We start from the raw sequence: 26428 nt of genomic DNA on the forward strand, positions 1-26428 counted from the left end.
AGCAATTTTTTCTAACTCTTGCTTAGTCTTAAAATGTTTCCTTTCCCAAAGTACTGACAAGTATACTATTCTGTGTTCACCTAATTTACTTATAGTTTGCTTCTTTATATTCAAGTCATTCACCCATTCTGAATTTATCTTGGTATAGGGTGTGAGAATTTAATCTAAACCCAATCTCTCCCATACTGTTTTCTAATTTTCCCAGCAATTTTTGTCAAATAGTGAACTTTTGTCCCAAATGTTGGGCTCTTTGGGTTTATCATAGACTGTCTTACTGAGGTCACTTACCCCAAGGCTATTCCACTGATCCTCTCTTCTGTCACTTAGCAAGTACCATGTTCTTTTGATGATCACTGCTTTATAGTACAGTTTAAGATCTGGTGCTGCTAGGCCACCTTCCTTCACATTGTTTTCATTATTTCCCTTGATATTCTTGATCTTTTGTTCTTCCAAATGAATTTTGTTATAAATTTTTATAATTCAGTAAAAAGTTTCTTGGTAGTTTGATAGGTATGGCATTAAATAAGTAAATTAATTTGAGGATGGTAATTTTTATTATGTTAGCTCATCCTACCCATGAGCAATTAATGTTTTTCCAACTGTTTAGATCTAGTTTTAATTGTTTAGAAAGTGTTTTGTAGTTGTGTTCATATAATTCCTGTGTATGTCTTGGCAGATATATTCCTAAGTATTTTATATTGTCTAGGGTGATTTTAAATGGTGTTTCTCTTTCTAATTCTTGCTACTGTGATGTGTTGGAAATATATAGAAATGCTGATTTATGTGCATTTATTTTGTATCCTGCAGCTTTGCTAAAGTTCTTGATTATTTCCACTAGCTTTTTAGTTGAATCTCTGAGATTGTTTAAGTAGAGCATGATATCATCTGCAAAGAGTGATAGCGTGGTCTCCTCATTGCCTATTTTAATAAATTCAAATTCTTTTGCTTCTCTAATTGCTACTGCTAGTGTTTCTAGTACAATATCAAATAAAAGAGGTGATAATGAGCATCCTTGTATCACTCCTGATCTTATTGGGAATGCTTCTAATTTATCCCAATGCAGATGATGCTTATTGATGGTTTATGATTTATATACTGTTTTTTATTTTTAGGAAAGGTCCTTCTATTCCTATACTTTCTAGTGTTTTTAATAGAAATGAAGTGATGTATTTTGTCAAAGGCATTTTCTGCATCTACTGGGATAATCATGTGGTTTTTGTTCATTTGCTTGTTGATATGGTCGATTATGTGGATGGTTTTCCTAATATTGAACCATCCTTGCATTCCTGGTATAAATCCCACCTGATCATAATGAATAACCCTCACGATCACTTGCTGGAGTCTTTTTGCTAGTTTGCATCTATGTTTATTAAGAAGATTGGTCTGTGGTTTTCATTCTCTGTTTTTCATCTACCTGGGTTTGGGATCAGTACCATATTTGTGTCATAAAAGGAATTTGGTAGAACTCCGTCTTTGTTTATTATGTCAAATAGTTTGTATAATATTGGGATTAGTTGTTCTTTGAAGGTTTGATAGAATTCACTTGGGAATCCATCTGGTCCTGGGGATTTTTTCTTAGGGAGTTCTTTGATGGCTTGTTCAATTTCTTTTTCTGATATGGGATTATTTAAGTATTCTATTTCTTCTTTTATTAATCTATACAATTTATATTTTTGTAAATATTCATCTATATCACCTAGATTGCCATATTTATTGCCATATAGTTGGGCAAAATCGTTTTTTATGATTGTCTTAGTTTCCTCTTTGTTAGAGGTGAGGTCTCCTTTTTCTTCTTTGATACTGTCAATTTGGTTTTCTTCTTTCCTTTTTTTATTAGATTGACTAGTACTTTGTCTATTTTATTTGTTTTTTTCAAAGTACAAGCTTCTAGTCTTCTTTATTGATTCAATAGTTCTTTTACTTTCAATTTTATTAATTTCTCCTTTAATTTTTAGGATCTCTAATTTAGTTTTCATTTGGAGATTTTTAATTTTTTTGCTTTCAAGTTTTTTTAATTTGAATGCCCAATTTAGTGACTTATGCTCTCTTTAATTTGTAAATAAATGCACTAAAGGATATAAATTTCCCTCTCAGTAGTGTTTTGGCTGTATCCTAGAGATTTTGGTAGGATGTCTAATCATTGTCATTCTCTTGAATGAAATTATTGTTTCTCTTATGTGTTCTTTAACTAACTGATTTTGGAGAATCATATTATTTAATTTCTAATTAATTTTTGATTTGACTCTCCATGTAACCTTACTATTATTTTTATTACATTATCATCTGAAAAGGTTGCATTTATTATTTCTGTTATTTTGCACTTGTTTGCCATGTTTTTATGCCCTAGTACATGGTCAGTCTTTGTGAATGTATCATGTGCTGCTGAAAAGAAAGTGTTTTCCTTTTTGTTCCTATTTATTTTTCTCCACATATCTATTAACTATAATTTTTCTAGGATTTCATTCACTTCTCTTACCTCTTTCTTATTTATTTTTTGGTTTGATTTATCTAGATCTTATAGAGGAAAGTTCAGGTCTCCCATGAAAGTCTTACTATCTACTTCCTCCTTGAACTCTACTAGTTTTTCCTTTAAAAATTTGGATGCTATACCATTTGGTGCATACATGTTGAGTACTGATATATCCTCATTGTCTATACTGTCTTTTATCAGCATGTAATTACCTTCCCTATCTCTTTTAATCAGAACTATTTTTACTTTGGATTTGTCAGATATCATGATTGCAACTCCTGCCTTCTTTTTCTTAGTTGAAGTCCCAATAGATTTTGCTCTAGCCTTTTACCTTGACCCTGTATGTGTATATCTGCCTCGTGTGTTTCTTGTAGACAACATATGGTAGGATTTTGGTTTCTAATCCATTCTGCTATTTGCTTCCATTTTATGGGGTAGTTCATCCCATTCAGAATTCAGAGTTATGACCGTCACTTGTGTATTACCCAACATTTTGATATCCTCTTCTAGTTCTGCCCTTTCTTCTTGCACTATTTCCTTTTAAACCAATGGTTTGCTTTTAATCAGTCCCCCTAATACCCATCCTTATTTTACTTTACTTTCCACCCCCTCCCCTTTTTTCTCCTCTTATTATTTTTACAGCCTATTAAATTCCCTCCCCCCTCTCTTTCCTTCCTTTTTTGTACTCCCTGACTCACTCCCCACTTTTCCCTTCTGACTTTCTCTGTAGGGTAAGATAGAATTTGATACCCCCAATGGATCTAGCTGCTCTTCCCTTTCAGAAATGATTCCTCTGAGAGTAAGGTTTAAGAATTACCTATTGAGACCCTCTTCCTCTCCTTATAATAGTATTCTTCCCTTACCCTTCCATGTGTCTATTTGTGTGGTATAGATTATCATATTTTTATTTTTCCTTCAAGTTTCTCTTGGTGCCATCTTCTATTACCCCCTCCCCTTTTCTTTTTTTGCATATCTTCTTAGACCTCTTAGTACCCAATCCACTACCTATGAATATTCTGCTAATTACTATAATAGCAAATACAATTTTTGAGAGTTACAAATAATATTTTCCATAAAGAAATATAAACAATTTGATCTTATTGAAGCCTTTAAAGAAGAAAATTTAAATTTTTTTCTTTCCCCTCTTTCTTATTTACCTTTTCATGTTTCTCTTGATTTTTATGTTTGGATATCAAACTTTCCAATTAGTTCTGGTGTCTTCTTTACAAATACTTGGAAATGTTCTATTTTTAAATGCCCATACTTTCCCCTGGAAGTATATAGTCAGTTTTGATGGGTAGGTGATCCTTGGTTTTGGACTCAATTATCTTGCCTTTCTGAATATCATATTCCAAGGCTTGTGGTCTTTTAGTGTGGAGGCTACCAAATCCTGCGTAATCTGGATTGGTGTTTCCTTGATATCTAAATTGTCTCTTTGTGGCTTCTTGTAAAATTCTCTCCTTAGCTTAGAAGCTCTTGAATTTGGTAATTATATTCTTGGGGGTTGTATTTTGAGGATTTAATGTAGAGGGTGATCTATGGATTCTTTCAATGTCTATTTTGCCCTCTTGTTGAAGAACATCAGAGCAGTTTTCTTGGGTAATTTCTTGTAGTATTATGTCAAGGTTTCTGTTTATTTCTGGGTTTTCTGGTAGACCAATGATTCTCAAATTGCCTCTTCTAGTCCTGTTTTCTTGGTCAGTCATTTTCTCAGTGAGATATTTCATGTTTCCTTCTAGTTTGTCACTCTTTTGAATTCGTTTAATTAAATCATTCTATCCTGTGAGATCATTGGCTTCTACGTGCCCAATTCTGGTTTTTAATGACTGGTTTTGAGCTAAGATCTTTTGATTTTCCTTTTCAGTTTGATCTATCCTGCTTTTCATGGCTTCCAGCAGGTCATTTCTGATCTCCAATTTGCTTATTATTTCATTTGATTTCTGGGCTTCAATTTTCAAGTGGGAGATGCTGTTTTTTAAACTGTTATTCTCTTTTTGAACTGTTTCTCACTTTTGTCCCCAAATCTCTTCCAATTTTCTCAGAATCTCAGATTTGAACTCTTCAAGAGCTTGTAGCCAATTTCCATTTTTTATGGTTTGGGTGTGTTTACTTGTTTGTCCTCCTCTGATGTCTCCTCTGTGGTCTGGATTTTTTCTCCATAAAAATTATCCAGGGTCAGAGGCTTTCTTGTGTTGTTTTTGGTGGTTGAAGGTTATATTTCTTGGGCATTGCTGGCCATCACTATGCTGGTTTTTCCTTCTCTCAGAAGTCTGAGGGAGGAGGGCAGTTTCTTTGTGTATGGAGCTACAAAGTAGTTTTTGCCTGAGGCTACTTTTCGAGTCTCTGTGGCTTCTACTGTGTGCTGCCCCTCTCTCCTCTATCTCAGAACCCAAGGTCCACACTCTTCAGCCTCCTGGGTTCTCATATCTAGCTGCTCTCATGGGTAAGTCCCTGATGTTCTTAGTCAGCTCCCAAGAACCTATAGATTGCCCCATGCTCACCCTGATTCTGGTGCTCTGGCTCTGACTCTGGCACCGTAGGTGGGGTGGGTGAGGGTTGATCAGCTCATTTTTTGGTGGGAGCTATTTCACCCACTTATAGCATAGAAATGCCCAAATCCCACACACCTTCAATGCTGCACCCTATTGTGGAGTCCCTTCATTCATCTGAACTTGTTTTTTTTTGTCCTTTTAAGGTATCATATATTGGTCAGTGGTGAGGAGAGTAAGAGTCCTGCTTCTACTTTGCAGCCATAGAACACTGAAGTCTAAATTTATACTCTTAAAAAACAAGTACAATAGTGTCAAAATTCCTGCTTTAGAAATTTTTGGGGCTCCCAATTTCTTTAGGATCAGATACAATTTTCAGTGCTTCATTTTTAAAGCCCATTAAATGTGAAAGTGCTAAAAAACAACCAAAAAAATATCTGTTCAAAGATTTTCAAAGCATCAACATCTCTAATAAAAAATGCCAAAACACAACTCTAATGTCTAAAAATTGGAGAATTGCTAAGTAAATTATCATCATATAGTAGAATATTATAATGATATTAAAACTGCAAATATGAGGAGTACATGGAACTCAGGAAAGACCTTCATGAAACAATAACTGCTGGAGATTCAAAGGCAACCAATCTTTTTGAGCTAGTGCATACTATTTCCCCCTGAAAAGTTTACAAAAGTCAAACTGACTTGCTATTATTCATACATGAACTTTTATCTTCTAGCCTTCTACTTTTGCATTGTTCTTTCTCCATCCTTGGAATTTGATTTTTCTTTCCCTTCACATCAGGCTCCCCTCAAAGCTCCTTCAGCTGAGGTGCCACCTCCTACAGAGAGACCTTCTTGATTCTCTTAACTTTTAGGTCTCTCTCTTCTTTCTGAAATCACTTTGTAGTTACTGTTATATATTTTGTGTTTACTCTTTTGTACCTCTCCCTTACCCACTTACTCAAGGGAATGTAAACTCTTTAAGGGCAGGGATTCTTCATTTGGGTCTTTATTATATCCAAACCTGAACAAATAATGGGAAATAATGGGCACTTACTAAAGGCTTACAGAATTTAAGTAACTAATACACTAGTATGAATGAATGGATAGATGGACAAAAAATTCATTTATTATTACAATGGTAATGTGCTGAGTACTATACTTAGCCCAGAAAATATAAATATAAATAATCAAGATGGTCCTTGCTCTCAAGTGGTTTATATTCTAATAGGGGAAATCAATACAATAAAAGGAATTAATGAGAAAATGGTTAATAAAAACTGTAAATATTAAAATACTTTAATATTATGATAGTTGTAATTTCTTCTGTCTCATAACTGTAGGATTACTCATTCAAATATTAATACGTTGTTATTCATGATTTCAAGGAAGTCTTAGTTATTCTGTCTCACATTAGTTATTTTAAATGGAGTATTTAAATCCTCTAATTTAGGAGCTCTTAAGCATTTTGAGCTGTGGTCCCCTTAGAGCATCTGGTGAAAACTTTGGGTTACTTCTCAGATCAATAATGGAAAGAAATACTGTTTCAGTTAGAGATTAATGAAAATAAAGATATGTTTTTCCCATCCAGGCTAAAAGAGAACTCCCACCAAGCAATTCTTGGATCCATTAGAGGCTCATGGGTCCCAAGTTAAGAAGACCTGCTTTAGCTGGATGTGGAAGTCTATGGCTAGATTTGAATGTAGGTCTTACTGGTTCCAAATATATCACTCTAAGCATTATGTGGCACTTCCTCTTAAATGCCTTAAAAAAACCAAGGTCAAGTTCTAGGGGTAAAGCCAAGATGGCGGAGTAATCCTCAGTACCTCTGGGCTACCATGAGAATACTCCAAAACTAAGATTAAAATATCACCACAAAAAGAATACAGGAGTGAAAGAACCAACAAGGGGACAGAGTGAAATAACTTTCAAGAAAAGAAAACCCCAAAGGTAGGCAACAAACATCTGGACCACTGCAGTGAGGAGAGAACAGACCCAGCAAGAAGCGGTAGCAAGGAGGGAAGAGCAAACCAAGAGTGAGCCATGCACCCCCACCCCACATCTACTGTCTGAGGTTTAGGAACATATGCCCAAGCCAACATCCAGAAACTAAGATCTTGCCTGGGCAAATAGTGGTACAAGCCAAACCATACCCCTTGAAATTTCAAAGCTGTGGAGAAGTCTAGAACCTCAGCCTAGGAAATGCTGGTCTGACCTAGGGACAAGGATTTAATTCACATTTTGGGGTATAAGATAATGCTAAGTACTGCTCTTTTTGCCAAAAGCTCAGGGTGGACAGGGCAAGACAATGAAGGGTGTGCCTGATTGGATCAAGTACACAGTGAGACCAAAAATTTGAGACTAAGTCTGAAGCTATTTGACCAGCCCCTGGCCTGATTAAGATCAGAGTGAGATCAAAAGCTTACATCTAAGCCTAAGGTAAGTCTTTAAGCTATCGGCATCTCAAGGGTCAATTGAATCAGCAGGAGGGGAAAGGGTCTCTGAAAACTCTCAGCTCTCAGACCATCATATCATTCCCCCAAGTCTACCTATAATTAGATAGGAAATATAAGCAAACAACAAAAATGCACCTAATGCTAAAAAAATTTTAAAGGCAAAGAGTCACAGAAGGAGACAGTGAAAGCAAGGGAAACAGAAGTTCAAAAGAAAAATATGGATTGGATACAGATTCTGGAAGAACTCAAAAAGGACTTCAAAAATCAATTAAGAGAGGCAAAGGAAAAGTGGGAAAGAGAAGTGAAAGTGGTGCAAGGAGAAAGGAAAGTAATGCAATAAAAAAATTGGCCAACTGAAAAAGGAGAAACAAAAACTGATAGAGGAAAATCAGGTCTTAAAAATCAGAATTGATCATCTAGAAACTAATGATTTCATAAGAAATCAAGAAACAGTAAAATAGAATCAAAGGAATGAAAAAATAGAGGAAAACATGAAATATCTTATTGAAAAACAACTGACCTAGAAAATAGATCTAGGAGAGACAATTTGAGAATTATTGGACTACCTGAAAGCCATAATCAAGAAAAAATCTTGGACATCATATTAGAAGAAATTATCAAAGATAACTGCCCAGAGATCCTTGAATAAGAAAATAAAATTAAAATTGAAAGAACTCACAGATCACCTCCAGAAAGAAATCCTCAAATGACAACTTCCAGAAATATAATAGTTAAATTCAAAGGCCACCAAGCCATGGATAAAAATACCTCAAACAGCCAAAAAGAAACCATTCAAATAACATGGAGCTAAAATCAAGATCATACAGGACCTAGTGGTTTCTACATCAAAGGGTCAAAAGGCATGGAATATGATATTCAGGAAGGAAAAGATCTGGGTTTACAACCCAGAGTCACCTATCCAGCAAAACAGAGTATATTCTTTCAGGGGAAAATGGCCAATCAATAAGATAGAAGATTTCCAAGGACTCCTAAGGAATAAATTGGATGTAAAAAAAAATTGAAGACCAAACATGAGATAGAATAGAAGCCCAAAAAGGTAAGTAAGAAAGAGAAAATTTAAGGGACTGACTCATTAAGGTCAAAATGTTTATAAGTCAGCATGGAAAGAGGATTTCTTTAATTCTCAAAAATTACTCTTAGTAGTAGAGAAGATAGGAGGATTGAGAAGTAAGCTGATAACAATGATGTGATATATATGTAAATATGATGAATTAGAATGATATGTATGTAGGATATGATAAGTATGCATATGAATGATATGTAAAAAATCAATCAAGGACTGAAAGAGAGGGTTGCACTGAGAGAAAAGGCAAGAGAGAGATTGAATGCATTAAATTATATAACAAAGAGGTATGAAAAATCATTATAGAGAGGGGAGAATAAGAGTAGTGACAGGCAATGCTTAAACTTTACTCTCATCATAAAGGGCTCAGAGAAGATGAAACAAGTATACTCAGTGGGGTATAGAATTCTGTCTTAACCCACAGAGAAGTGGAAGGAGAATAAGATAAGGGAAGAGGGAAGTAATTGGCAGGAAGGGATCACATTTGAGGCAGGATGACACACACAGATTCAAAATAAAAGGATAGAGAAGAAATTATTATGCCTTTTCTAAAGTAAGAAAAGCAGGAGTAGCAATCATGATACCAGACAAAGCTAAAGTAGAAATAGGTCTGGTTAAAAGAGATAAGGAAGGAAATTACTTTTTATTAAAGGGTACTATAAAATAATGTAGTAATATCATTACTAAATATGTATGCAGCAAATGGCATAGCATCTAGATTTCTAAAGAAAAAATTAAAGGAGGAAATAGATAGTAAGACCATATTAGTGGGGGATCTCAACCTTCCCCTTTCAGAACTAAATAAATCAAACTGAAAAATAAATAAGAAAGAAGGTAAGTGAATGAAATGCTAGAAAAATTAGAGTTAATAGATATCTATAGAATTCTGAATAGGAATAAAAAGGAATATACCTCTCAGCAGCACATGGTACATATACAAAGATAAACCATGTACTATGGCATAGAAATAGTGCAAACAAATGCAGAAAAGGAGAAATAATAAATGCAACTTTTTCAGATAATAATGCAATAAAAATTAATTAATTATTTAACAAGGGTGCATGGAAAGGAAAATTTTAAATTAATTGGAAACTGTAAAAGGGAGTTCTTTGTTTTCTCTGAGTTTACACTTGTGAAAGGGAATACTTTATTCCTTTTGTCTATTTTGAGTTAACACTTTGGTTAATAATAACTTACACACCCCTACTTAGTAACTCACCAGATTGGGAAGACAGGGTTAACTTTTCTTTATCTATTTTTAAATTGAATCAACAAAAGGTTGAACGCCCTACTTATACTTAGTATTAGGTGAGAAGTTAGCTAGGTTAGAGAATTCACACCATTAGAAATTCAATCAGGAAACTGTGAACCTTTTTTATTCAATGGGCCAGGAATCTATGAACTCTTTTGATGAGTATTCACCTCTCCAGAAGGTGAGAAGTGGTTCCCACAAACACTGTCCTCTGGACAGTGCTGGGCAATTTGGAAGCTGTGATTGGCCCTTGTGAAAAGGGAAAGGGACAAGAAGCCAATATAAAAGGCTCTGAATTTCTCAGGCTGGGGAAGTCAACTCCAGGTTGAAGTTGACTTCAAGAAGGAGGTGGACTTTAAGAAGGAAGTCATCTTCAAGAAGAAGGTTGGTAGGGGCAGCTGGGTAGCTCAGTGAATTGAGAGCCAGGCCCAGAGATGGGAGGTCCCAGGTTCAAATCTGGCCTCAGACACTTCCCAGCTGTGTGACCCTGGGAAAGTCACTTAACCCCCATTGCCTAGCCCTTAACGCTCTTCTGCCTTGGAGCCAATACACAGTATTGACTCCAAGATGAAAGGTAAGGGCTCTAAAAAAATTAATACACAAACAAATAATAAATAAATAAAAATAGATAACCTTTTAAAAGAAAAGAAGTTTGGCACAAAGAAGAAAGTTGGCCTCAGGAATCAACTTCAGCTAGAGTCATCCTCTTGACCTGCCTCTTGGAGGGAACATGGGTGAGTGGATAGCTGGCTTTCCTTTTCTGTCTTCTGGAGAGGGTTTAATTCTGGTTGAAGGTCAACAACTCCTGGATGAGTCAAGCACCAGAGCAATATATTCTTAGATAAGATAATGTCATCTCTACCCTTTTGTATTTCTCTGCTTTCACTCTTTCCACCTCTTTTGTAAATAAAAACTATTATAGTCATTTTGACTTTGAGCAATAATACTTTAGAACAACAACCACTATCACGAATTATTTAAAACTCTTGGGTCAAAAAAGAAATCATAGAAACAATTACAGACTTCATTAAAGAGAATGACAATGAGGAGTCACCATATCAAAACCTATGGGATAAAACCAAAGCAGTACCCATCAGAAAATGTATATCTCTCAGTGTCTATAGCAGTGATTCCCAAAGTGGGCGCCACCACCCCATGGTGGGTGCTACAGCAATCCAGGGGGAGTGGTGATGGCCACAGGTGCATTTGGGGGTGGTGAATAACTGTAAAGGGGTGGTGACAGTATGTGATAGGGGGCGCTAAGTATTATTTTTTCTGGAAAGGGGGTGGTAGGCCAAAAAAGTTTGGGAACAAAATTGAGACGGAGGAGATCAATGAACTGGACTTACAACTTAAAAAATTAGAAAAAGAACAAATTAAAAATCCCCAGATAAAAACTAAATTAGAAATCCTAAAAATTAAAGGAGAAATTAATAAAATTGAAAGTAAAAGAACTATTGAACTAATAAATAAGACTAGGAGCTGGTACTTTGAAAAAAACAAATAAAATAGACAAAGTATTGGTTAGTGTAATAAAAAAGAAGAGAATCAAATTAACAGTATCAAAAAAGAAAAGGATGACCTCACCTCTAATGAAGAGGAAATTAAGGTAATTATTAAGAACTATTTTGTCCAACTATATGGCAATAAATATGATAATCTAGGTGAAATGAGTGAATATTTACAAAAACATAAATTGCCTAGATTAACAAAAGAAGGTATAGAATGCTTAAACAATCCCATCTTAGAAAAAGAAATTGAACAAACTATCAAGGAACTTCCTAAGGAAAAAAATGCCAGGGTCATATGGATTCACAAGTGAATTCTATCAAACATTTGAAGAACAACTAATCCCAATACTATACAAATTATTGACAAAATAAGCAAGGAAGGAGTCTTACCAAATTCTTTTTATGACACAAATATGGTATTGATTCAAAGCCAGTCAGACTAAAAACAGATAAAGAAAACTATAGACCAATCTCCTTAATGAACATAGATGCAAAAATCTTAAATAAAATATTAGCAAAGAGAAGAAAAAGAAATTGAAGGGATTAAAGTAGGCAATGAGCAAACTAAATTATCACTCTTTGCAGATGATATGATGGTATACTTAAAGAATCCTAGAAAATCAATTAAACTTTTCCCATCTCTTCCATAGGTACAGACTGTCCTAAACCTAGTTACCTGACTCATAAGCTCCAAGTCACCCAAGGGCCAAAAAAAGAAGCAGGTGAATTGAGGACTTCATTCCAACTGCTAAGGCCTAGTTGGTAACTTCATCTTTTTATGTGGAACCATAAAAAGGTGCAAGCTGGAAACAATGTCTTGGAATTTCTAGAAGCTTCATTTTTCCATTCAATCAACAGCTTTTGATTGATAATAAAAAGTTTTAAATATATCATTTTCCAAAAAAATAGCAAAATAACAAGAGCTCTAATATGATTCAAATAAATGATGAAGAAAGTGTCATAAACGTTAGCTTTTGAACTCTGTAGGTGTTTGATATAACAGGAAATGCTTCCCTTCCCACAATGCACATTCCAAATAATTTTGATTCTTACATAAACAGTGCTTCTATTCACAGTCCTTTAAAATATGTTTAAAACACTTTCAAATGCCCAATTAAATCATTGTATTAAATTCATGATTCCTAATGACACTAGCATCCACATTTATTTCCCTCTTCTCCTTCATTTGCTGCCTATTTTTCTTACTTTAAATTGAGCTGATGATTACTTAGCAGACCCAGCTGTAGAAATCCAGCTTCCCAATGCCATCAGATGTTCTCATCAATTTAGCTAATTGACAGAAGGCTTAATAAATTTCTTAATTACAGTTGCAAACACATTGTTAAAAGAAACAAACTGAGCTGAAGTTCTAAGGGGAAAAAGGCTTCCATTGCCTTTAAAGGAAGACAACCTGACAGGGGACTATCATTCCATCACATCAATGTCATTTGGACTGACATTAATGTTTTACAAGAAATTCTGAAGGGGTTCAAAGGGTAAACTGAATGACCAAAACATCTTTTGCATAAAATCCACAGGATTCTAAGTTTTCTCTTCACTACATATGTCATTTGTCACAAACTCATTGATTCAACAAATATTTCTTGAGCAGCTACTACATACAATGTGCTGTGGAGAATATAAAGGTGAATAAGAAATTATTTTTGCTCCACCCCCAAGGAGCTGACAGTTTGGCAGGGAGACAAGACGTGTACATACATTCAATCTAATATATACTTGGGACTCTATTAAGTCCCACTCTTATGCCTTTATTTTGGCACATAAATGACCCTGGACTCTTGAAAGTTACAGCTGGATAGCACAAACTCTGCGATATTCTACCATTTGGAGAAGGCTTCAGGTGTGATCCAAGGGATTAAATGAGTCAACTCTCCAAGGACCAACCTAGCTAAGTACATATTAGTAGGTTGTACATTAGATTAATTCTTTGACTATGGACATGAAACAAAATATAAGTTTAAAGAATAATCCTTAATTCTCTATGGCCCCTTCTGTTTCTGCAGTGACAATGGTGGTGTGGAAAAATGAAGAAGGCCCAAAGAATCAGTTTCTAAAGTATCCATAAATATAAGCTTACTTGTAGGTACTCTATGTAATCTAATGACCAGTCACCTGATCTACAAGAACTGAACCAAGTCAGTGTTGCTCTTCTCATGATAAAAGAAAACTGAAGACACAAGGAAGGTGTAGCTAAAGGAAATTATGGTTCATAGTATCTTCATAGAGGGTGAAACATAAGAATTAGCAGAACTTGTTTCATCTTGTACCCAAAGGCAACTAAAAATATTATTTCATGGGATACTTTGTCATCTTGTCTTGGAGTACTCAAGACAAGTATATGCAAAAATACTAATTGCAGTTTATGTTCCAACATCTACTGCAAACAAGTAGAAAAATCGTTCATAGAACCTATAGTGATCCAAGTGTGAACTAACCTTGAGAGTATTGTTGATGTATTCAAAAACTGACTCTTGTGAACAATATGCTCAGGTACCAAACTTCATGATTGATTTCTTAAGCTTTGTAACAAAGTGTAACTCTGAGCTTATGGTATACTGACCATCCCCTAAACCTGCAGTTCAAAGATCAATTGGACTTCTGGATGGAACACTGAGTCATAAATTATCTTAGCCTCCTCCTCTTTGATCTTGTGGTTGTTAACTGAGCCAATATTAAATTCTCTGCCATGTCACATGTTCATTAACTACTTCCCATCACCCATTCCTTGATTCTCCAATAAAATATTGGGGACATGTGAAGCTCTCTCTCTTTCCCATCATCAGAGGAGCATGCACGCTGGAGCCCATGTAGTTGAACTCTTCATCCCTGAGTCTTTCTTCCTTTATCATGTTCCCTCTCTCTCTTCACCCCTTTTCCCTCAGTTTCTAACTTCCCTTCTCAGGTGGCTGCAGGCAGCTACAGAACCTAAATAAGATCCAACAAAGCAAAATAAAATCTATTTTGATAGTTGGGTATATCAAAGTGAAAGCAGACTCAAGGCAGGATGAAAAAATATGTTGGAAAATATAGCTCAGGTGCTATAAACAAAAAAAGTCCAGATGGTTGTAGATTTAAAACTCTCAAACCTACTTATCATCAATTGCTACATAAGAAAGTCAGGAAGCAATGGACATTGTGGGTACAGAAAATAACCAAAAAATGAAACTATCTTAATAAACAAGAAATTATTAATTACTTATGAGAATCATCAGAATCAATTCTCTGCATGAAGTTAGATTATTTATGAGTAAGAACAAAGATCAAAATCAATACCAAATAACAAACAGAATAAATTGCAACAATTTTCAACTGGTCTAGAGGTTAGAAAAATGAAGGACATCCTGCCAAAGTTTAAAGATGAAAAACAATCACTACAATGAGGAGGTCAACAGAGACCAGAAATTGACTCATCAGACAACATTTGTTCCACTTGCCAAGGAGAGAGAGAAATGACAATGATGCATTTTCATTATCAGTTTCAGAACTATCACCATATCTGGACCTTAATACATCAGCCCCCAAGGTGCTATATGGAGAAGATATGGCTCTCAAGATATAGTTCAAAAGAGAGGTCGAATGAACTAAGTATAGACCAAAGGAAACTTATGAGAGAAGTGATAGAATATTGAAAGCACAAAAGGTATATTTTAGAAGCCACCTTAAGGAAAGAAAGATACTAAAAGAATAGGAAGAATCAAGGATATTATTTTAATGTGGGTACTCCTAATACTGGCATAGATTGTAAACTGTCTGCTCATATTTGTGGGAAGCCGTTCGATGTATTAAAGCCTTTGGAGAAATAGGATCAAATTTAGGGCCTGTTATCTGGATTCCCTACGTGACCAATCCAGACTAAGGCAGTCTTTGTGTTTGGTTCTGGTCACCTGAGCCCCGAAAAGCTCTGGTACCAGCAGGTAGGTTAATCCAAAATCAACTTGATCCCTCCAAGAGGCTATTAGGAGTCATTTAGAGAAACAGAGTCTGTAACAGATATTTTATCTGGATCCCATTAAAAGGGAAGCAACAAACCAGGGGAAAAAATTTAAAACGAAATTCTCTAACAAAGGTCTAATTTATCAATATATGAGGAACTGAGTAAAATGTACAAGAAATCAAGCCATTATCCAAATGACAAATTGTCAAGGGATATGAAAAGGCAGTTTTCAGATGAAGAAATCAAAACTATCAATAATCACATGAAAAAGTGTTCTAAATCCCTCCTGATTAAGGAAATGCAAACCAAAACAACTCTGAGGTACCACTTCATACCTAGAAGATTGTCCAATATGATGATAAAGGAAAGCAATAAATTTTGGAGGGGATGTGGCAAAATTGGGACATTAATGCATTGCTAGTGGAGTTGTGAATTGATCCAACCATTCTGGAAGGCAATTTGAAATTATGCCCAAAGGGCTTGAAAAAATGCATGCCCTTTGATATAGCAATACCACTACTAGGTTTGTACCCCAAAGAGATAATAATGAAAAATATGTGTACAAAAATATTTATAGTCATGCTCTTTGTGGTGGCAAATAATTGGAAAATGAGGGGGTGTCCATTGATTGGAGAATAGCTGAACAAGTTGTGGTATATGATGGTGATGGAATACTTGATTTCTATAAAAACTGGGAAGACTTCCATGAACTGATACAGAGTGAAATGAGGAGAACCAGGCAAACATTGTACACAGTAACCGAAACATTATGGGATAATCAAATATAATAGACTTTGCTACTAATACTACTTTGCAATGATCCAGGACAAATATGAGAGACTTATGAGAACGAATGATCTCCACATCGAGAGAAAGAACTGTGGGAGTATAAATGCAAAAGAAAATCATATGATTTATCACTTATTTATATGGATATAGTATTTGGGGTTTTGGCTTTAAAAAACTACTCTATTACAAAAATGAATAATATAGAATTGAGTATCAAGTGATAATACATTTATAACTCAGTGGAATTGCTTGTCAGCCCCAGGAGAGGGAGGGAAGAAAGGAGGGAGAGAACATGAATCATGTAACCATGGAAAAATCCATAAAAATAAATAAATAATAATATAAATACTCTAAAATGAAAAAAAGAAGTCCATACATTACATTTTCACCAAATTTAACAGAATTCGAATAGTCACTTGGAATGTATTTTTAAATTGATGAACACTTTAATCAGAGTCATATTTGAACCTTTCTTGACATTTTTTAAACAATCATATTATTTGGAATACTCATAAAAATCTTCTAAAATATTTTCAAGTATTATATGTATATGTCACATATTACTTTTTAAAATAAGTTTATTGATACCTTTTCTTTTTATATTACAAAATATCCCACTACTACACCTTCCAAAGAGCCATCCTTTAAAACAACTTTTTTTAGAAAAAAGAAAAAAATCAGACAAAATATGTATAGGGGGCCATGCCTCTATATGATTTTTTGGGGTCCTGAACGGCGTGGTGGCATAGGATGGTAAAAGCAGGAGAAAGAAAATGAGACAACTAGACTAGTGGTTAGCCCATGCTGTTCCAAATTCTGCGGGCTTGGGAATTGCCAAATTCAAGAGTTTCCAAGTAAAAGAAAAAATCTTACAAGAAGCCAGAAAGAGACAATTCAAATATCAAGGAGCACCAATCAGGATCACACAGGATCTGGCAGCCTCCACACTAAAAGACCGCAAGGCTTGGAATATGATATTCAGAAAGGCAAGAGAGCTGGGCCTGCAACCACGGATCAACTACCCATCAAAATTAACTATATACTTCCAGGGGAAAATATGGGCATTCAACAAAATTGAAGATTTCCAAGTATTTGCACAGAAAAGACCAGGACTAAATGGAAAGTTTGATATCCAACCACAAAAATCGAGAGAAACATGAAAAGGTAAATAAGAAACAGAGGGGAAAGAAAGAAACCTCATAATTTTTAAATTTGCCTTTTTAAGGGCCTCAGTAAGATCTAATTATCTGTATTCCTATGTAGAGAAATGCTATGTATAATTCTCGGTAGTGAACTCTATTCACTATTATAGTATTCACTATTATAGTAATCAGAAGAATAATTCACAGGGAGAGGGTGGAACACTAAATAATCTAAGATGACATGGGGGATGGGAAAGAAGGGGTGAATAGTAGGGGACACCAAGAGAAACTTGAGTGAATAAGAAAAATAGGATATTCTATTACACACAAAGAGGGCATGGGAAGGAGAGGGAACAAATACTATTATAAGAAGGAGAGGAAGAGAGCATTAAGAGGTAATAATCAAACCTTACTCTTTTTTCGTTTTCTATTGTTTACTCATATTTTTTCCTTCTTTCCCTCCTGTAATTTGCTGTAATCTTGCTATTCTGATTTGCCAGATCTGTGGGTATGGGCTATTTCGTTCTGAATGCGCTCTTTCTCTGCTCTGCTTCTTGGTTAGGTTAAACAGATGGTTTTAATGAGCTCTGATGTAAGATCTTCCCCAGCTGGTAACAGAAATTTGTAGCTACTTTCTCTTCAGTCTATGGAGGAGGGTTGTCAGAGCTTCCCTGCCCTCTGAAGACTTCTTATCTGCCCTTTTGACAGGATTAAGCCAGGGAGGTGTTGGTTTGTAAAGCTTGATGTGCCCTGAGACCAAAACCTAGAGAGAAGGGAGGGTGGGGGCAAAATGGAGTGTTTTTTCTACCTCTAGGTTGCCCTCTCTGCATTTCTCCTACAGACACCTCCCTACTGCCTGTGTTCAAAGCCCTGAGCCCGGTAAAGCTGTGCCAGCAAGGCCTTCTCTCCTGACTAGTGTGTTTGCCAGCCCAGCGATTCCAGGAGCCATTGGAGACTTAGCACAGCATGTGGGAAGGTGTCCTGGGATCTTCCTTCTTCTTTACCCTCAAACCAAACAGTTCAAGAATTCACGCTTTTTTTTTGGCATACCTCTTGAGCTGAATCTAGCAGGAGGATCTCCCAGCTTAGTTCTGTTGTTAAATTTGGTTTTCTTTCCCCTCAAAGCTCTTTGTTTTTTATCTCAGTGTGGAAGGGTATGGAGGTCTGAAGTTTTGCTCCATCTAAGCCACCATCTTCCCAGAATTCCCTCAATGACTTGTAAAATCTCTCGAGTGATTTTAAATTGAGTTTCTCTTTATAACTCTTGCTGCTGGGATGTGTTGGAAATATATAGAAATGCTGATAATTTATGTAGGTTTATTTTATATACTGAAACTTTGCTAAAGTTATTAATTATTTCCATTAGCTTTTTAGTTGATTTTCTCAGATTTTCTAAGTATACCATTATATCATCTGAAAAGAGTGATAGTTTAGTCTTCTCATTGTCTACTTTGATCCCTTCAATGTCTTTTTCTTCTCTAATTGCTACTGCTACCATTTCTAGTACAATATTAAATAATAGTGGTGATAATTGGCATGCTTGCTTCACTCCTGATCATATTAGGAAGGCTTCTAAATTCTCCCCACTGCAGATGATATTTGCTGGTGGTTTTATTTTATTTTTTATTTTTATTTTGAGTATTTTCCCATAGTTACATGTTTCATGTTCTTTCCCTATCCCCAAACCTCCCTACCCCCCCCCCCTTAGCCAACGCACAATTCCACTGGGTTTTACATGTATCATTGATTAAGACCTAATTCCATATTATTGATAGTTGGACTAGAGTTATCGTTTAGTGTCTTCATCTCCAATAATATCCCCATCAGCCCATGTGTTTGAGCAGTTGTTTTTCCTCTGTGTTTCTCCTCCAACAATTCTTCCTCTGAATGTGGCTAGTTTTCTTTCTCATAAGTCCCTCAGCCTTTCTCTGGATTCTTGCAACGCTGCTAGTAGAGGAGTCCTTTATGTTTGATTGTACCACAGTGTATCAGCCTCTGTGTATAATGTTCTCCTGGTTCTGCTCCTTTTGCTCTGCATCAATTCCTGGAGGTCATTCCAGTTCACATGGAATTCCTCCAGTTTTTTATTCTTTTGAGCACAATATTATTCCACCATCCATTCCATATCCAACAGATACCACAATTTGTTCAGTCATTCCCCAATTGAAGGACATTCTCTCATTTTCCAATTTTTTGCAACCACAAAAAGCGTGGCTATAAATATTTTTGTACAAGTCTTTTTCCTTATTATCTCTTTGGGGTATAAACCAAGCAGTGCTATGGCTGCATCAAAAGGCAGATAGTCTTTTAAAGCCCTTTAGGAATAGTTCCAAATTGCCTTCCAGAATTGTTGGATCAATTCACAACTCCACTTTGCTGGTGGTTTTAAATAAATACTGCTTATTATTTTGAGGAATGGACCTTTTATTCCTATAATTTGTAGTGTTTTCAAAAGGAATGGATGTTGTATTTTGTCAAAGGCTTTTTCTGCATCCATTGAGATAATCATATGATTTCTGTTAGTTAGGTTGTTGATATAGTCGATTATATAGAAGGTTTTCCTAATATTAAACCATCCTTGCATTCATAGTATAAATCCCATCTAGTCACAGTGAATAATCCTTGTGATAACTTACTGGAGTCTCTTTGCTAGTATTTTATTTAAGATTTTTGCATCTATGTTCATTTAGGAGATTGGTCTATAGTTTTCTTTCTCCGTTTTTAGTCAGACTGGCTTTGAATCAATACCATATTTGTGTCATAAAAAGAATTTGGTAAGACTCCTTTGCTTATTTTGTCAAATAATTTGTATAGTATTGGGATTAATTGTTCTTCAAATGTTTGAAAGAATTCACTTGTGAATACATCCGGTCCTAGGGATTTTTTTCTTAGGGAGTTCCTTGAAGGCTTATTCAATTTCTTTTTCTGAGATGTGATTATTTAAGTATTCTATTTCCTCTTTTGTTAATCTAGGCAATTTATGTTTTTGTAAATATAATTCACCTAGATTGTTTTACATAATTGAGCAAAATGGCTAATGGATGGACTTCTGAATCATGTGAGCAATAAGATAGAGGACTAAACATTTTCTCTGATCCTCATGATCTTTTAAACCTCTCCAAAATAGAAATTAAATGTCAAAAATATAGCAACTTCTACTGTTTCCATGGTCTAAGAATACAAAGGGAGTTTTAAAAAATTATGAAATAACACTTATTGACCCTGAGCTCATTCAGCAATCCTTCCTCTATTTTCCATGCTAGTGGCAGTGAAGTTGCTCTAATAGGCCCTAGGACAGGGGTGGGTAACATATGGCTCTCGAGCCATATCTGGCTCCACCTCCCAACTGGCCAGTCCGGGCAGAGCCCCAGGATGTGCCCCAGGGGGGCCCTTCAGCCCTCGCCCCATATTCCAGCGCCTTCTGCCTCCAATCCTCCTCCTTCCCCAGGCGTTTATGGCTCTCATGGCCAAAAAGGTTGCCAACCGTTGCCCTAGGACCTAAAGGCTTGCCACAATATTCAGTTTCACATCCCAGTTTCCCTTTCTTCTTTCCAGTGTCAGGTAGAAGTGTGTCCAAGCTATAGAAGTTTGCTCCTAGAAAATCAGTGCATCATTTGGCAGCTATTTAAACTTTGAACATACGAAAGGATGGGTCTGAATAACACTCCACTAAGCCCAAGGAAAAAAATTTAACAATCTAGCTGGGGTCAATTGTGATCACCCAAAATACCTTTGGAAAAAGAGACCTAGGCTGGTGGATTGTGAATTTACCAGTGTGGGAGAAGGCTGAGAAACTTTGAAATCCAGTCCCCAATGAAACTACCATCAGAGTCAAAAAGTGTGAAAAATGAGAAAAAAGAAGGGACAAAAAAGAGCTGAAATTACCAAAAATCTAAGGAGAAACAAAGACCTTGGACATAAGGAGAAAAATCAATATGAAAAACATTAACAACAGAAAAAATATGGCCTCCAGATCTAGTAAATGAGTTTAGGTATCTATAAATAAATACTGCAAAACAATGGGAAACGATCCAACCCTTGAGGATCCTCTGGAATCTAAAGAGAACATGGAACCACAACAAGCTGTTCAACTTAAAAAAGAAATAAGACTTAGGAAAGCAGAATGTATATTCTGTGGAGCAAAAATAATGAGCAGACTAGAAAAACCAGGAAAATTATGAAGCTGAACAAAGTGCTGGAAAAATATACTTTAAAGTCTGATGAAATCTTCTAAATGGTACTCCAAAAAATAAACATGTTTCTCAGCACCATATGGAATTATACAAAAACATACCATGTACAAAGGCATAGAGATACTGGAAGCAAATGAAAAAAGGCAGAAATAGTTAATACATCCTTTACACATGATAGTACAGTAAAAATAGTACTTGGTTCAGGGACCACAAATGAAAGATACAAGCCCAAATGGAGAATTAACAATGCAATTCTAAACAATGTGTGGGTCAAAGAACAAATTGTAGAAACAATGACTACTTATGTAAAATAAAATTATAATGATGAAACAACAATGACAAAATTTCTGAGATGCTACTAAGCCATTTCTTGAGTGGGGAATGATATCTTTACACATACATACATACACACATAAACAACACAGAAAGAAAGAGGAATAATTAACTGCATTTAAAAATCAGATAGCTAACTAATAAACCTAATATAATCACAAAAAGGGGTATGTTAAAAATTAGAGGGGAAATAGATTAATTAGAAGAAAAAGAAATGATAAAATTAAAATCTGGTTCTCTGAAAAGATTAATACCATTGATAAACCTTAGCCCATCTGATTAAATAGAAAAGAGAATATATGTCCAATTATTTGCTAACAAAACTGAGAACACAAAAGAATTAGAGGATCTTCAAAAATACTCAAACTATCTGAAGAAAAGATAAATATCTTAAACAATCCAAGGTCAGAAAAGGAAACATGTCTAACTATAAAGGAACTACCAATAAAAAACTTTTAGTCCTCATGAATCCACGGAAGAATTATAATACACTTGTAACAAGCAGTACCTATACTTCATGAGTTATTCTCAAAAACCAAGAAAGAAAACAGATTACCAAATTGTTTTATGAGATAATACAGTCCTAATTCCTACAAGAGGGAAAGATAAATCAGAGAAAGAAAGCAATAGGTAAATATAATTAATGAACATTGACTCAATTAAAAAAAACATTTCTGTCCAAGAGGCGAAAGCAATTTATCCAAAAAATCATTTGCTATGACCAAGCTGTACTTGTACAAGGGATGTGAGGATGATTCAACATCAGGAAAATAATCAACATGATTAATCATATTAAATAACGAAAAATCCAAAACCACATGATCATCTCCATAGATGCAAAAAAAGCCTTTGATGAAGTACTAAACTTCCTACAAAGTATATACACACAGGGACCTTTTTTAATATTGAAAAAAGCATCTATGAAAACAAAATATCATATGTAGTGTAGACACACTACAACTTTTTCTATTAAATATTGGAGTAAAGCAAGGCTGCCCATTCTAGAGATTCATGATGAAAAAGGACATTCACTGCTCAATAGAAGGAACAGTTATGAATGCATATTGAAGCTCACCATTCTTCATTTTATTTTCTCCATGATTTTTTTTCTAGTTTAAGCAATGTGTCTCATTTTAAAACGTGACAAAATGGAAATACGTATTGTATGATAGCATATGTTTAAACTATATCATATTACCTTTTGTCTTGGGAAGGGGGAGGTCAGGGATGGAGGGAGAGAACACAGATTGCAAAATATCTGAAAATGCTTATTAAAAATTGCATCAACATGTAATCTGGGGAAAAAAGGATGCCCATTCTACCCACTATTATTTATAGCTCTGGAAATGTTAGCACCATCAATAAAGCAAAAGAAATTAAAGGCATCAAAATAGAAAAAGGGAAAATAGAATTATCCCTATCTGTTGATGATATGATGGAATACTTGGAAAATTCTAGGGAATCAGCAACAATACTAATTGAGACAATAGTTTGAACAAAGCTTCAAACTACAAAATAAATGGTCAAAAATCAACAGTATTTTGATATAAAAATAACAACACAAGAAGCAAAAATAGAAAGTGAAATCACATTTAAAATGACCATGAAATACATAAAATATCTGTGGATCCAATAAACTTTTATACATTCAATTACAAAGTGCTCCTTACAAAAATAAAGGACAGCTTAAATAGCTGGGAGAATATTCAGTGCTCATGGCTAGTCCATGTCAAATAATAAAATTATAATATTGCCAAAATTTAATTTAGGCTCTTAATGTTATACCAATAAAATTATCAAGGATATATTTTGTAATTCCTGATAAAATAATAACAAACTTTCTTGGAAAAATAAAGAATCTAGAATATCAAGGGAATTGAGGAAAAGAAATAGAAACTAAGGGGAAATAGAATGTTTGGACTGCAAACTATATTATAAAGTAGAAGTCGCCAAGACTATCTGGTATTGTTTAAGAAAAGGTAGAGTGATAGAATCAACTAGAAAAGGGAGATTTAGAAACTATAAAACACAATAAACCAGTATTTGATAAAGGTTATTGAATTTTATTGTTTACAAATCTTCCTTGTCTAGTCAGTTCCATGTATTGACTAGATAAATTACCTCGGAAAAATTACCTACTAAATAAATTACTTGGAGAAAAATTCCTTGTTTGATAAAAACCATTGGAAAAACTGGAAAGTGGTCTAGCAGACAGGTTAGACCAACATCTGGATTACATAAAAATTAAAAGTTTCTGCAGAAAGAAAACTAATGTGCCTAGTATAAGAAGGAAAGTTAGAAAAATATCTTTTAAACAGATTTCTCAGATAAACATTTGGTATCCAAGATATATCAACAATTTATATGTATATATGTATGTATGTATATGCATGTGTATATATTCTTCAATAGAATGGAACAAAGAGTTCTCAAAAGAGGAAATGCAAAATATTCACAACCACATGGAATAATGCTACGAATCCCTAATAAAAGAAATACAAATAAAAACAACCCTGAGGTTTCACATCATACCCTGAAAATTGGCAAATCAATGTTGAAGGAGTTATGCAAAAATAGGCATACTACTGTACTGTTGGTAGAACTGTGAAATGGTACAACCATTTTGGAAAGCAATTTGGAATAATGCAAGGAAAGTGACTAAAATGTCCACACCCTTTGAACCAAAATGTCATTACTGGGTTTATTCCTCAAGTAAAACACCTTTAAGAAGAAAGCCTATAAATATATACCTACGTGTGTGTGTGTGTGTGTGTGTGTGTGTGTGTGTGTGTGTGTGTGTGTGTGTGTAGCAGCACTTTTTGTGATAGCAAAGAATTAGAAACAAAGTAAATGCTCATCAACTGCGGAATGGCTAAACAAATAATTGTGGGACATAAATGTAATGAGACATTACTGTGTTGTAAAAAATTATGTGTGTGATGATTACAGAGAAACATGGAAAGATCAATATGAACTGACATACAGGAAAGTGAGCAGAAATCTATGGGCTAAAAGAAGATCAGAGGGACCATGAAGAGATTTCTTTCTAACAATTATTATAGATAACCTCTGGAAAAAGATGAGGAATAGCTTGAGTGATAGATCGTTGGTTATAGAACTTGGAATTTATCCAAATGGCATGAGCCAAGGGCAAAAGACAGGTGGGAGCACCTCTATAAAAGCCCAGGGGCTCAGCCATTCTTGGTCTCAGTCTGGAGAAGGGAATTTCTGGGAGCAGTGGGTGGTGATGGGTGGGTAGGCCAATAGACCTGCAGATCCAGCATCCATACCTTATTGCCACTAGAGGTTCACTCATCTATTACCAAACAGATCTGAGAGATAACAACAGCACAGCTGCCAAGAAGAACATCAGTACCCGGGTCTGACCAGGGTCCGTGAGGGGGAGAAGGATCTCCAGCCAAATAACAACCTGATGCTCATTGGTTTAGATTTCTTTAACTCTCTATAGATATAGCATAGCATTTCCCAACACCTCTTTCCTTATCCTGATTCCTAACTCCTTTGAGCCAAAACATTAAACACTGTTTCAAACTTGATACAAGTGAAGGCTGGCATTCATTCCCAGGGGCAAGTGAATAACTACAGCAAGAGGGGAAGGGGATTACCAACATCGTAGTCCATTCAATACCAATAACTAGCCCATTACCAATCTGTATCACTTAACCTAACCTCAAACCAAGGAACCAGAGGGGCTGTTGAACAACATTTACAACTTCTTCCTCAATAACTTTGACTTGGGCACTGTTAATGTGTCAGGTGCTTAGCTGAGTCGATCATCCATAAGCCCTGATGGCTACACAGGCATCACTGTCCCACTCATCCTAGATCCCTTTACCACCTGAGGGTCTTGGGCCAGTTTATCAGACCCAGCTTATAGAAGCACCTTCCTGTCTATCCTTCCTTTTAAAAAAACACAATGCACCAGAGGATACGAGAGAAATGAATTTAGAAAGGTAGACCATGGATTAAAACTCATAAACCCCTCAAGGGTGAATCAATATATTTCAATTTCAATATATTTCCAGGAACTAAACAGTAGAATGGGAAGGTACAAAAAAGAAGAGAGGTGGAAGACAAAATGGAATTGTCATATGCCCTAATCAAATCAATGGTAAACTAAAAAGGGAAAATATTTCCTATAGTCTCTCAGAAAGAAGAAGGGCTTCAGGAGAAATAGATGAGGCAGCACAGGAAAGAATTAAAATGGGGAAAGGTGGAGATATCAACTCAATGAGAGGAATTATCACACTGAATAACAATCCCAGGAGGGAAAGATATACAGAATGGGAGAAGAGGACCTTATGATGGCTCTAATCTACAGGGAATTGCTAGGAGTTTTGGGCTTCCATGGATAACATTTTGCCTCAGGAGATGAGTTGGAGTTAATGGGAAAACTGATATACAGAAAGGTGGGAGGGCATGGACCCAGTGAAAAGAAGGTATAGCAAATAAGAGAGAAAATGGTCATGGTGAGGATAAGAGGGTAGAATTGGATTACGCTATTTGGGACACAGGGTAATTTTGACTATGTAGCAATGCTTCTATTCTCATTACCTCCCTCGAAAATTCAAACCATTAAGAGCTAGTTTCAACAGTAAAAAGACTGAGGGGGTAAGATCATTAAGACAATAAAATAAATATTGTTTACAAGAGGAAACATAGCTCTATACACAAAGATACTAAACAAGAATAAATATGCTTTAAGACCCTGACTCAAAGAAAAAAAGTTTAGA

Source organism: Gracilinanus agilis, chromosome X (genome assembly GCF_016433145.1).
Source record: "Gracilinanus agilis isolate LMUSP501 chromosome X, AgileGrace, whole genome shotgun sequence".
Taxonomy (NCBI): Eukaryota; Metazoa; Chordata; class Mammalia; order Didelphimorphia; family Didelphidae; genus Gracilinanus; species Gracilinanus agilis.